The 14705-nt window shown below is 46.6% G+C and overlaps 1 long non-coding RNA gene across 1 annotated transcript; it reads left to right on the top strand.

Annotated features, from left to right (window-relative positions):
• The first annotated feature begins 1205 nt into the window (after positions 1 to 1205).
• Positions 1206 to 13886, top strand: LOC110357001 (uncharacterized). Its single transcript, XR_002410412.2, has 2 exons — positions 1206 to 1744; positions 13591 to 13886. It is a non-coding gene; the product is annotated as an uncharacterized LOC110357001 (long non-coding RNA).
• The last annotated feature ends 819 nt before the right edge of the window (positions 13887 to 14705 follow it).

The raw sequence follows: 14705 nt of genomic DNA, 5'->3' as shown, positions 1-14705 counted from the left end.
TGAACATCTTCAGGGAGCTGAATTCTCAGAAAACTAGCAGAACCACAACAACAAAACCTAAGTGGTTCCAATTTTCTTAGGGTTTAGTGCAAGAGGTAGGACAGGAACTTTCACTTTTGGCAACTGCTCAGCTCTATTTAACTCTGACGAGAAGCAGAAGTCCCGGTCTCTAGCAGGATCTGGCTGCCATCTAATATCTGTTGGTATGTTAGAGATGTGACTCATGTTTGCTTGACAAGCAGCTAAAACAGGATAAAGTATGCTTCTACCTCTGGCACACATCAGCTCCTTTGCAGCTGGGGTCAGGACTCCATGTTTCGGGCTGGCACGGCTGCAGCTCGTGATCTGCTCTGCTCCTGGGCAACAGCTTGTGGCAGTGTGCTGGAGCAGAAGGCTGGAGGAAAACACGTCCTAGTGTTGTGGCAGCATTCATGAGAGCTCATCTCCCCAAACCCATCCTGCATAACAGGGGTCAGGGACTCCGTGGGTGCACTGGGGTAAGGGGCCCAGGCTGTGAGCACCAGTCTTTCTGCTGGCAGCTCCTGCCGTGCTGGGAGGACCCTGCACTGGCTTGGACAGGAGCTGGTTAACTGCTCTGTTTCATCTGGCGTAGTATTTTTACTCAGCAGTGTAATGTGAATGGACTGTAAGCGATGCATCAGGTCCATTTCAGGCTCACAATGCAAGAATTTATATTATTTTTTTCTGTGTTGCTGTTTCTATCTCCTCCCAACCAGCCATTTCTTCTCCAGTAATTCCACTTTGAATAAGCCTCACAGAAAAATGTAAATGCTTTTTTTTTAGGTAGAATATTTCTCATTCTGCTCTTTTTTTTTTTTTTTTTCCTTAAGAAACAAAAACAAAACAAAACAAAAGGATACTCACAACACTTTACATAAAACCTAGACTGACACATTGTAGGAATTTATTGAATATTTCTGCTTATTCCTGGCACAGAGTCCAACCAAAGGCCTATTGAAGTCTTTGGTGGGTTTAGAGCAATAACCCCTGTTTGAATACTTATGATGCTCCTTACTCTAGATAACTGGTATATCTCAGGTTTTCTATTTTAAGACATGCTCTCTCCCCCACTGCCTCTCTTGTCACTTGTGGATGACACAGCACGGGACCATTTTGCCTACCTGACCTCTGGAGCAGCACTGTGAGTCTGGAGAGAAAAGTGACAGTGAGGTAACTGCCAGTCAGTATTTGCCTGTGTTTGCTTGTGGTTTGGGCCCCATCAGCTATCATGCTGGCTGATATTAATGCTACAGTCTGTTCTCAGATCTGGTTTTGCTGCGAAAAAAATATAAGGAGGAATGTTCAAGAGACTTTTAGCTCTGTTAAAACAGACCTGTTATTTTACTGTTAGATTTCTTTTTCTTCTCGGCTGCTTTCCTCTGCTTCATCCTCTTAGTGTGCATGACTGTGGGTTCATATAGTCGTGCAATGCAAAACATAATAAATTTCAAAATGAACCAAAAAACCGTGAACAGAAATTGCCCCTTTAAAACTGAAGCATTAAGTTTGGCCGTGATCCAGCCTGGAGACTTTCCCTGGCAGCGACTGTGATGCAGAAAACTCAGTTTGGAATTACTCTTTCAGACACAGATTCCTGCAAGAATAACAAGAACATGATAAGCCAAGTTATGCCAGGCAGTGAAGCTCTCTGCAGTCCAGCAAAGACATTCTGTCCGTTCACCTCCTATGGACTTCTCTGGGGCTGCTTGCTTGTTAGGGGAAGGTAAGGGAAGGTGATGAGAGGGCAGAAATGGGGCTGTGGTTTTAAGTCCTCCTGCTTCTGAAGGATTTAAGTCATGTAGGTGAAATAGTTCAAGGTTCCACTATAGAAAATTATTATATTTGTTTCACATGTTGTGCTGTGGTTCATTAAAATCTTATTTCATTGTTGTTCTGTACTGAACTCTTACTGGGAAAATTACTACTCTTTGTTTTCTGGCCTGATCCAGCTGCCTTTAAAGCTAAAAGAAATCTGTTATATTCAGTAGGTAAGTGGGGAGGTGAGAACAAGAGATGCAAAACAAAGCATGTGCTCTTGAGTGACCCTGAAGGGTAGGAAAGAGATGCGAAGACTGAGGTCCCTTGTAGGAGCAATGGTATAAAAGAGGGGAAAAAAAGCATGTAAATATAGCCCTTTCATTTCTAATTTGGGCAATGAGGAGTCTACCCACTTCTTACTGTCTGGCTTGGAATGACAAACAGGTGAGCCACCAGGACATTGCTGGTTTGCAGAGCCACCTCAAAACCAGTGTGTATTTGTGTTGCTGCTCACAGCAAACGCTATGTAGGGGCATGTGCATTCTGCTGCTATTTAAAGCAGTACTGAGTTAGTGCCTGAAATGCTACCTCTGACCTGGGTGGCAAAACTGAACCCGTGCAACATAGATGGATTAACATCTTCTTGCTTTGCACTGACTTGGGGACAAGGTCTCCAAGGCAAGAGTTGACTCAGGGCAAAATCTTGTCCCAAATATCTTGATACTGCTTAATTTCAATAAATTTGTCATTATGTTTTGCTAACAATAATGAAGTGTCCTCACATGCTAGTGCCATCTCTGTTTTTTTTCTTTTTTTCGTTCTACTGAGAATGAAATATTTTTTTCTGCTGCTTAGAAAGCCCAGCCAAAGCTCATCCATATTTCTGATGCTGGATGCAGTCCATGAGTGAATCATTATTTAGTTCTGCATGACATATAGAGTTTTTATTTATTTAAATAACACAGTTTATAGAATTGCATATGCTAGTTCTTTAAAAGCCAATCCATCGACCACTTTCTTCATAGTACTCAAATGAGAACACAGTGTATTCTGTATTGTTTGGAATAGCCTGGGAAACAATGCCTCCCAGTGTGAACAGATCTCCTTCAGTGCACTGGCAAACTCATCTCAGAGGAATGTGGTTATCGACTAAACTGCGATTTCTGATAGCAATAGCTAAAAAGAGTGGAAAAGTACTCAGCTGCCTGCAGTCCAATAGCACAGCAGTTTACCGATGCGCATGATAAAGTTGCTTCTATTTAAGATGGCTATAAAACCTATTGGCCCAAACAAAGCATCCTTGATGTCCAGGAGTGGGAAACAGCTGTGGACCAAGGCCTCCGGTGGTGTAAAGTGGTGTGGCTCTGCTGGTTCCAGCTAACCAGTTTCATCTTTACCAGTTAAATATTTCATCTTACTATATGTTACAACACTATTCCTTGTAAAAAGAGTATTTCAGCTAATACTTGTGCTTGTGAGAAAACATTTGCATGGAAAATGTAATCACCCATTGTTAACATGAGTGTCTGGATTTAATGACTGAAAGTTGGCATCGGTTCATAAGACATAAAGAACGCACAGAACAAATACATTGCATAGAGATTGATGCTTTTTTTCCCCCTACGGGAAGAGTAGCAAGACAACAGGTTTTTAGCCATTCCTCCAGTGAGCGGAAGGGAACTGAGGGATTTTAGTTCTTGGAATACTATAAAGGTCAGTGATTTTTTGTCCTTGCCTCAACTTGGACGCTGCCCAGATTTTGGGAGCGAGCTCTTTGACTTCCACCCCATGTTCTGCGTGGACGGCAGGCAGATGGGATCTTGCTCCTATATCTCAGTGTCCCCTTCCTTGTGGTGGGCCAGGGCTTCCTTCCCCCAGCAACTGCTGCAGGCTGAGCTCCCCAGGGTTTGCCAGGCTTTGGGGGCTGGGTGTAAGGGGAAATGTGGCAGGAATGTGCTGGTAGAGAAGAACTTTGTTGTGCTTTCACTGTTCCTACTGAATTTCAGAGTGGCACCTTGTGAGGAATACTTGAAGGAGAGCAAAGCCTTGCAAACCTGAAGGAAAGCACTTTCATCCATGCCTTTGTTAGAGCAGTTGGCAGAGCTGGGGCTGGCAGGTCTTTGCATTGTGGTTTGAGCTAAAGGAATGAGATTGTAATGATGGCTGACAAGGAACAGAGAAATGGCTCTGAAGTCAAGGAGGGTGAAGGGGAGGATGTACCTGTACTCCCTGTCCAGCTGATCCCTCTTCCACCATGTGCTCAAGAGATGAGCCACTCTTGCTGCTGCTGCTGTTCTTCAAGAGCATCCAAAACACCCCAAAACCCTCGGGTCTGCCATGTGAAGCTAGATGACTGTATAAGCAGAGTAATCTGCAGGACTGCCTCAGTGATTTCTCTTAGCACTCTCATTTCTTCTGTTTTTACATCAACGACTTTCTTAAGAAACATTTTAACTAGCAGGAAAAACAGCAAAATAAAAAACATCAATACAACAGCTGTGTAGTTCATCAGAATGATTTCCCAGGTCTGGCACTGCCCTGGGCCTCCCCTTCCTCCTCCCACTGCTGCCTCTGCTGCCTCAGATGTTGACACTTTGGTATCGTATGTTGTAAGGGTAGTGAGGGAACTTTTGTTCATCTCCCTCGTACCATTGGGAAGGTGGATGTCCTGGGTCCCAGGCTGCAGCCTGTGTTTCAGAAGCTATTTGTTTTGAAACAAAAGGTTTTGAATTCCTCTTTCAGAGCAAGGAATATATGAAATGTAGTTACTGCAAGCAGCCACACTATGGCACTAACACTGAAAACTGGCTCTTGGCCAAAACCTAGAGCTCATGTCAAAACATGCTACAACAGCACATTTTACTACAGCACAGGAATGTTAATGTGATACAATTAAATATTACATTGCAAGGAAATTACATGTCCCAAACCATTGCAATATGTGTCTGTGACCCTGAGGAAGCTCTTTCTGTGGTGTGTTTATACTTGTGTCAATTTGCTTTTCCCATAACTCCTCTTTGCCATTGCCCTGCAAATGTAATTCATGCTCCCAACCAGTCCGTGAGGCCATGGCTGCCTCTGACACCCAGTGTCTTGCGCAAGGGGGAGCGGGGCCAGCTGACTGGGCGTATTCAGGGAAGTCAGACACGATTATTGCCGACTTGTTTCGCAATGAGAGATCCCGAGAAAATGCTTTGCAGGGAGCGTCTATGAGAAACCCTGAGCTGTGTTGTCTCTTGCCACTCACGCAGTTTGTGTTCTAGCCTGGGGCAGGAGCTTTTGGAGGCTGTGACTCCTGCATTTCCCCCCTCCCCACCATGGCATGGCTTGTGTGGAAGGATATTATGAACAGGTGTAGATTTAGTGGGGAATTTACTCTCCCAGGAGGGCCAAATGGTGCAATATATCCTGCTGTGCCAGGCAGTGTGTTTGCGGCCAGTCACAGCCCTCCCTCTTCTCCAGCTTAGACAAGGCTGGGTCTCCCTGGTCCAAACCCTCCCTTAGCAGCTGATACAAAGCTTAGTAATGTGCTTTGAGAGCAAGGGATCATTTGCTCAGGCTTGGTTTGTTGAAACCACAGATTTAAAAGCCCAGCTGTGAAGCAGCTGGACTGGAAGGCCCTCTCTAGCAGGACAAGGTAATGCCTAGCTTCTCCTTTAACTTTGTCCTTTGCTCTTCCATTGTATTGTCAGTGCTTGGGTGCTCTGCTGGCCATGTGCACTTTGAAAGGCCTTTGGAGATGCCAGGGTAATAATCAGTGCTGGTGGTGCAGGCATGGGGACTTACTTCCCAAAGAAAGGTTGCTAACACCACTGTATTCACACACAAGGGTAAAAATAGAGGCGTGAAATTACATTTTTGAAGTGGGACCAATGTCTCTGATATTATTTCACTGATGGATTTGCATTGAGTGAGGGGAAAACACCTCAATTAGTGTGTGTCAGTGCTGTGTCTTTAAAAGTTGAAACTGCTTTCCTATATCCATATCCTATATCCTATATCCTATATCCTATATCCTATATCCTATATCCTATATCCTATATCCTATATCCTATTTTCATTTATAAGTTGGGGAATGACATGTTAGAAAGGGACCTGGGGGTCCTGGTGGGCAACAGGATGATCATGAGTCAGCACTGTGCCCTTGTGGCCAGGAAGGCCAATGGCATCCTGGGGTGTATTAGAAGGGGGGTGGTTAGTAGGTCAAGAGAGGTTCTCCTTCCCCTCTACTCTGCCCTGGTGAGACCACATCTGGAATATTGTGTCCAGTCCTGGGCCCCTCAGTTCAAGAAGGACAGGGAACTGCTGGAGAGATTCCAGGACAGAGCAACGAAGATGATTAAGGAAGTGGAGCATCTCCCTTATGATGAAAGGCTGAGGGAGCTGGGTCTCTTTAGCTTGAAGGAGACTGAGGGGTGACCTTATTAATGTTTACAAATATGTAAAGGGTGAGTGTCATAAGGATGGAGCCAGGCTCTTCTCAGTGACAACCAATGACAGGACAAGGGGCAATGAGTGCATACTCAAATGTAGGAGGTTCCACTTAAATATGAGAAGAAACTTCTTCTCAGTGAGGGTGACAGAACACTGGAACAGGCGCCCAGGGAGGTTGTGGAGTCTCCTTCTCTGAAGACATTCAAATCCCGCCTGGACACATTCCTGTGTAACCTCACCTAGGTGCTACTGCTCCAGCAGGGGGATTTGACTAGATGACCTTTCATGGTCCCTTCCAATCCCAAACATATTGTGATTCTGTGACATCCCACAGACTGGAGAGAGTTGTCACATGGGACAATGGTAGATTTGCAGGACAAAGCCTTATATTAAATAACTACCTGTCTCATTTTGCTAGTTCTGTGTTAGAGGACCAAAGCAGACTATGAAGACATGAAGAACATTTAAGGAAGTCATTAATGTCATTTCACTTTGGAGTCTGGTGTGCCTGCATTTTCTTGGATTTTAGGGCTTGGTGTTTTTTTTTTTTTTGTCAAGTTCCGTTCCCCCGTTCTGAAAAAACCTCCTGTTTTCCCCTCATTCTGCAGGTTAGAGTAGAGGACCGAGGTGGAGCTGTGTGGAGAATCCGGCTCCTCAGTCAGAAAAAAAGCACCTGTAGCATCACAGCAACTCAGAGACCAGCTCTGGAATTAACTTTCCCAGCATATAACTGAATTAAATTGTATTCTGACTCCTGTGTCTGACAGGACCCTTCGAGGAGCTCCTGGATTCACTGAAGTAGGTTGGAAGCTCATCATGTGGGCTGTCACCAGCCTGCCCTGGGGAAGCGTCCAGGGGAGCCAGGCTGGGGCTGCGCTTGTCCCACGGGTGCTCACAGGGGCTGTCCCCTGGGAAGCTGTTTCAGCCATGCCGGCCTCATGCAGGCAGGGATGCCAACCTCAGGATGTGTTTGTTACCACAGCCTGTGTGATTTTCATAGGCTATTCAAATCGGAGCCAGTAATTTCCATTGTTGGTGGGAGAAGTGGTGAAGAAGAGGGGGAAGAAGGCAGTGTTAAGGAGAAACTTGGATTTTTTTGTCCTCTTTCTGGCAATTGACAATTTTTTCTGTGGTCAAAACTACTGACTGTTTATTTCTTGGATTTTTCTAAGGATGAACTGCTGCTGTGGGGAAGCAAAGCAGCTATGAAAGCTGTAACACCAGTATCTTATTTTCTGCCAAAAAGGCAGGAAAAAAACCCAAACTTTTGCCTAATCACTATTTTCAGAAGCCATGACCACACTAACACTTTAGTATGGGCTGTCTGTATCCTTGATATTGTCACCCCAGAGGCTGAGCCTGTCCGCTGGCAGCCCAGGGAGGCGCAGGCCCAAGGGATCTCCAAAACTTGGATTCTCCTCACAGCCTTCTCCAGGCCATCATTTTCCACTGCCTGCTTCGCCTGCTCATGGACCTCTACCTGGTCAGCTCCTCAGACACTGCTTCTTCTATTTAGACAGAATTGTGCTTTTTTTTTTTTTTTTTTAAATATTTTTAAATCTGGGATGACTTGAATCAGTTCTCAAGTGCTAACAATCAGTGCATTCAGCATTTTTTTTTTTGGTGACACTTTGAACCTCAGCTGTGCTCCTCCAGTAAGGGCCCTGCCACGGTGATGCCCCTGTGCGTGGCTGGGAATGAGCATTGAACCCTCCTGAGAGCAGAGAACCATGACCCAGCCTGGTGAAATACATTTTGATCTATTTTAAGATGAATGGGTGGGAGAGCCAACAGAGTGCTTTTTGGGTCTCCCCTAAAAGAGACTGAGGGGGCTCAGCCGTCTCTCCAGGTAACTGGGAATTCAATCATACCTTGCAGTGTGCTAAGAGTTACCAAGACTTCTAGCATTTAAGGTTGCATGTCTGTTCTCCACTCCACAGAGTACAGATACTCCTTTTCCACACAGAACAATTCAAAGGTTTCACTCTGGGATTAGTGTAAATAATCCCTTTTGGTGAGCTCTCTAGACAAAAGACTGACTATGGGATAATACCATGAGGGCAGCTCCTCCATCTGTAATCCAAGAAAACCACCTGAAATTCTAGGCAATGAGAGCGAGACTTTTTAAAGTTAAGCAGAAAAAAATAGCAGTTACTCATGTTGCAGAGATGACCAACCAGTAGTGTTTGCACTGCTTGTTCTTTAGCGGAACTTGTACCCAAGTCTGTTCTGGATGTACCCCATTCCTGACAATATGCATAATTAGATGTAGCAACTTTGTGGGCTTTTTTATCTCTTAAAGACTCCTTGACTAATATTTGTGTTAAAGTTGTAATCTAATCGCATCTTCTGCATGTCCATGCACAACATTTTTATACACACAGTGGGTCAAGTTCTTTTCTGTAGGCAAGGTCTGCTTGGTGACAGATATTTGCAGAGATGGTTATAGCTCTGTGTAACACAGCATCATGCATACCGTCCTTACTTGCAGTGTCTGGGCAATGTGGACACCAATTAAAAACTGCTGTGGTGTGACCACACCTTCTTCCATCCCTTCAGCACTGGTGACTCGTGCTGCAATAATGAAATTCCCACTTAATATGGAAAGGGAATTCCACTCCACTGGCACTGTTAGCTAGTTGAAAAGGGAGAATTTGGCCTGAGCATCTCAATTCTTCACATTTTGTTGGCTGTTGCACTAAGGAGATCTCCTGAAGGCCGAGGGCCTTCCAGCCAGCTGAGGGTCATCTTCCCATTGGAGTCACAGCTGCATGTCTGCAGGGGCATGCGAACTCCTTATTAAAGAGAAGTGACAGGAAAGGCTAACATAAGTATTGTTGGCAATTTTGCAAGCTATTTTTTGTACTTCAGGTATATTAACAGTAACATATGTAAGTTTTTCTATATTATGTAGCTTATTTTAGCCACTGATTAGGTTACACTGTGTGCACGATCCACTTCTTGACACTTGGCACAGCAGCTGCCAAGGTTGGTTTCTGGACAGGCCTCTCTTGGGAACAGCGTGTGCTGTGATCTGGATAAAGGGTGCTCAGACTGGATGTGTGTCTCTGCTTGCCCCTTCCATTGCAGCTTTGTTGTGGTAGCCTTTATGAAACCCAAACCAGCTGCTTCCTAGTTTTACACAAGGCATGTTAATTGGGACCTCTGGCTTTGGTGAAACAGCCAACTCCTACTTGTAGGAGTTGTCTACATATTTGTCTCCACAAATTGCAGAAGTTTGTTTCACCCCAGAATTTGATACAGGGAATATTAAGTACTGGTAAGTGAAAGCATACAAAAACTTGGTAGTGAGCCCTTCATGGCCCTGTACCTATTAAAAATAGCCACTGACAGATCTGAATTCCACTCATAAGAGCAAATAAGACTGCCAGGAAATTCATCTGTGTCTGTCAGTGACTATGTTTTCTGGTTGGCCTTTAGTCAGCTCTGTGCACAAGTTCTCCCCAAAATATGTATAGTGAATTCCTGAATCAGCTCCCTTGGAAGGTTGTCAGCTGCTAAGACCAAAATGGTCCTCAACTACAAATGCAGCAGCAGCAACAGGAGTGGAAATCTTTGCATCCCCTTGGTAACATTTGACACATTTCTATCAATGTATTTAATGTATTTATATATGATTCTTAGTGCACTTTTAACAGGTACTTACAAACCTACAAATTCTGTGCCTGTTTTAAAACACGTTAACTTTTCAGAATTATTTAAGACAAGCTGGAGGACAGAGTTTATATCTCTTGTTATACTGCCTTCTAATTTTAGAAGACCTGTCCCTGTGTTTCACTAGCAACCAATTCACACAGTGGCACTAACCACGTGAGCACCATTGGTTTTGTGTTAAGGGTCACAGTCCAAAGCCCCCCCAGCCTGTCCTTGGCCCTGAAGTCCCAAGCCCCTGAAGTTAAGGGCAGAGGTTGCCTGACTTTAACAATGAGAGTGAAGTCCTAATCCCTGTAAGCACCTTTTCTAGATAAGCCTTTGGTACGTGGAGGAGTTAGTTTCTCTGACTGTGTCAGCATCATCAGAGCAGCGTAAATCTCTCAGTGCAGCTAGATGCTGTAGTAGCTGCTCTGGCTTGCTCATGTTGGTATAGCTCTGTTTGTGATGGAGCTTTTACACAGGCACATGCAGCAGGCTTTTGTTTCTTTTTTGAACAGCCACCTGTTGAAGCTTTGCTGCCCTCACCCTTGGATGTAGCAGGCTGGGAGCCCATGCTGGCTCCCAGGTGTGGTTAACCCAATTTGGGTCCATCAGATGCAGGGCAACGATGGTGAGTGGCGCTGAGGGACTGAGGCTGAGACCTGCATTTGAACTGGCAGTTGGAGGGGTGGTCCAGCTGTGCATCAGCTGGGTGTGCTGTTCAGCAAACACTCACAGCTAAAGGAAAAATGTTTCATACTTACAAACCACAGATACCCGGGTATCTAAAATGGCAGGCTTAAGTGCTGCTGTCCAGTGGCTGGATCACACTGGTCTTGACAGTCAAGTGGTTGATTTCACTGCCAACTATTTTGGCTCATTGACCTTCTGGAGAAAAGAAATAGGAACAAAGCAGTTTTGTGGTTCAGAAGCATCAGTTTGTTTCCTAGCATGGCAACCTTGCTGCTCTTCCCCAGGAAAGTTGATTTCTTGGCTCATACCCTTGCAACAGCAGCCAGAATAGTATCAGCAGCCTCATGCCTCAGTTAACTCAGCTTTACATGACATTAAAGAGCATGCCAAGCCAATGAAAACAGGAATCTTAGCAGTGGTAGGTGGTAGCCGTTCATCCACTCCTTGATGTTTTGGCTTGTTTTCACTGCCTAGAGCCCCCTCTCCTACTCTAGTTGCCTCTGGCAATGGCAGGGTAGATAGGGATGTGCAGACACAGTACGTGAGAAAGAATGACCTATTGTAGCTCCAGTTTTGTGTTTGTGGCTTGTGCTGTCATGCAATGAAATTGTGCCTGTTTGGACAGGGAACGGAGCGACTGCTGTGAGCTGGTCACTTCATGGAGCATCTGGGGTTGCAGTGAGGCTCTGCTTTCCCAGATGACAGCACTGTTTCATCTCAGCTTATGCCTGGTCTGTGTTGATTGTGGCATAGCCATGATACAAACACTGGACTTAGCCACATGTTGGGAAATGATCTGAAATGGAAAAGAGAAAACACTGATTACTGTGTCTGCCCATATGCTCTGGTCTGTTCCCTGCGGCAGGCTGTGAATTACATTTCCATCGGGTGTGAAGAGGACTGGAGGATGGGAAGAGCTCCTGAGAGTTGCATAGAGCTACAGAGCCACAGCAGAAAACATGAAGCGTGGCCACTGGCGACTGGTGGAAGGATGAACAGCCAGGGAGCTGGGATGGGTGCTGCTCCCTGGGCTGGCTGGCTGCGATCTGGCTTCATGGTGGGGCTGCCTTAGTGTCGTACCATGCTGGGGCAGACATACCTGACTACTTAGAAAGGCTGAGCTCAAACACAGCATTATGATAACTCAGCTCTCACCTTTCTGCATTTTGAGTCTATAACTTACAGATAATCACACCAAGAGCTACAAAGATACCTAAATCCTACCTGAACAGTGTGTTTCATTGGAAACTTCCACCATACCTGCGGGTCTAGGGGTGCCGTAGTTTATAACAGCAATTTACCAGAGATGTTTTAAGTTTGGTAGTAGCACAGCATATCCTGGTGGTGCTGTGTTGCTTGAGTGGCTTGCTGCAAGGTGCTTCTCCCAGCTGAGACTGTGCGTGGTCCAGCATCAGATGCTGGGACTTGTCTCCCCAGTTGTGGTGGCCAACATCTCTACAAGTCATCCCAGATTCCCTTCCTAGGCCAGGAAGGGAACTGAGTGTTTGTGGAAAAAGGTTTGTCTTATATTAAAATGGCTGGTTGCCGTAGTTCTTATCCAGTAGCTCCATACCTGGAGATCCGCTCAGGGGGTATAAGGCAGGGATTTGGGTCTCTTCTTGCCTGAGAGGATCCTCAAACCAACTCCTTCCTGTGAATCCCAAATCACTGGGCTACAAGTCACCCTGTGGGGGCAGGAGTAAGGGGGGAAAGCATCATCCTTCACTGCATCTGAGAGCCAGGGTGGGTGAGAAGACCACTGCCTGTAAAAAACTTGTGCAAAACTGCAGAGCAGCAATGGGAGGAGTGGTGTGCCCTCCTCAGCCAGAGCTTATCTCTGAAGAAAAATGGTTGTAGCTGAAAGATGTGGCCTAGGGCAGAAGTTTCCCACCATCTGAGGAGAGCAGTGCTCTAACTGCCAGTCTATTATGTGGAAGGTTGGAGTGTGGCCCCATCCTCTACCTGTGTTTTGATTGAGAGGCAAGTGCCTGAGTGGCTGAGTCAAACCCGAGCTGCTCGGCACAGTTGTGTGTGAGGAGAGGCACCTGGAAGAGACAAATGTGATGGGCACAGCATTACACGGCACAGCACAGCACAGCCGAGCATCTGGGGCCAGGGCAGGCTGGGGAGAATGTGCAAAACGAGATTTTGGATGCAAGCGCAGGGTGTGGTTGACACATCCCCTGCCATGAAGGCAGTACCTTGGCTGACAGCTTGTGTTGGGCAGCTGAATGTGTCCCCAGAAGTGCTGGCAGCATCTGTGGGGCCTGGATGACTTTTGGCATCACAGCATGAAGGACTGCTGCAGGGGCTGGAGCACCTCTCTGCCTTCTTTGCAACAGGAGGAGTGTTCTGCCCTGTCCCAAGGGAATCCTCTAATCTGCCAATGACTGATAGGTGCAGGGCCCTGCTCCCCTTCCTTTTGGGGGAAGGAGGATTGGCTGCAGGAGAAGTTTCATGGCAATACCTTCTTGGTTTTTGATGGATATTGGCTTTTTAAAAAGGCTCCAGGTTAAGGCATTTTCCCTAGGCCAGTGCTTCTGTGACTCCTGTACCCTGAATGCCTACACTGTGCCCAGTGGCACCTCTCCCATGGGGCTGGGCACCCTGCCATGCAGTGAAACCTCCTGAGCCCCAAGGCTCCCTGGCTCCATGTGGGATCTCCCTGAGCTGCTGCCCAGAGCACCTTGTGAGCCGCTTGCTCCTCTGAAGACATCTCCCTGGCTGCTACTAGCACTGGAAAAAGTGATTGACAGTGGCTGGACTTGCCCAGTTTCTTGTCTCCATGTGAAATATCTGTGGCTGGTTGAACCTGGCCATGCTGCCAATGGGGCTGCCTGGGGCCGCAGGCCATGTGCTGAGGCAACACGGTGCTTACCCACTTGGCTCCTGGGGCCAGCCTTCCCTGGCACATCCCAGTGTGCTGGCAAACTGGTAACTTGCAGTGTCATATCTTGAGCTGTATTTTACTGGGATAATAATATTCACTGTGAAGTTTTCCTTATCATGCTTTTCCTTGGTGGGTTGCAGATGATGGCCTTTGCCTCGTGGGAGAGGCATCCTGTGCCAGAGCCAGGAGGGAGCAGGCTGCAGCCACCTCCATCGTCCAGCAGCAGGGCTGGGCAGCGAGGAGCCTCCCAGACCCCGATGTGGCTTCTGGGAGGCAGTCCCTCGCTTCCCAGGACCCAGCCTGTGCCTTCAGCTCTGGAACCGACATGAAAACCCAACATGGAGATGAGGAAAAGCAACAAGAAACCATGTGACTGAAAGCACCTCCAGGCACTGGAAATATATTTGAATAAACACGATGCTGCTTTTTCATCACATCCCCTTGCTCTCTTCCTTCCACCCCAAGATATGTTTAAAGCCTGCGGTGAGATGCCGGATCGCAGTGTATGTGTTTCAGGGACATAACTGAAAACAGATGCTGTGTTCCTGCGAGCCGCCTCCCCACGCTGGCCACAGCAGCCCTGGCGTCATGAGGGCTGCCAGTATGTGGGGTACATGGTGGGGGGATGACCCCCCACGCAGGATGATGAGCACATCATCCTGCCCTTTGCCTCTCCCCAGGGCCTTGGTACTATTCTTTTGTACTTTTTTTGTTTTAGTCACTTTCCTTCCATGGAGATCGAGATCCCAAAAGGGAAACCAAGAACAGCCTCCAAGTTTTTTTCCACCCCCCCGATTAGTGTTCGGAGAAAACAGAACTGAAACAAACTGTAGTGTTTGGGAACCATCTAAAATTAGTATTCCTCATGAATGATGACACTCCACCAGAGAGGGAACGAGTTATTTTTCATTTTGCTCCATGTGGCCTGCTTCATCCTTGTGGCACAGAGCACTTTGCTGTGCAGCTGGCAAAAGGTGTCCAAATCCCCTGCTTCCACCCACAGCAGAAAGCTGGCTGCTGCTTCGTTACAGGAGTTAAAAAGGGAGTCAGTAACATGATAAACACATTCATTACATTTACTTCTCTGGACTTTTTCTGTGAATGTTGTGTTGGCATGAGATCCTGGTGAGGCCATGGGAATCTGCATCGTGGTCCCCACAGGATTTAGCTGAGGGACTGGAAATATTGTGGTCTTCCCATGGGACCCCCGGTTGTACTGAAACAAGGTCAGTGCCCATGGGGAACATGGGGACAG

The sequence above is a fragment of the Columba livia genome, chromosome 1 (assembly GCF_036013475.1).
Source record: "Columba livia isolate bColLiv1 breed racing homer chromosome 1, bColLiv1.pat.W.v2, whole genome shotgun sequence".
Lineage (NCBI taxonomy): Eukaryota > Metazoa > Chordata > Aves > Columbiformes > Columbidae > Columba > Columba livia.
This window is presented reverse-complemented; position numbering and strand designations above follow the sequence as displayed.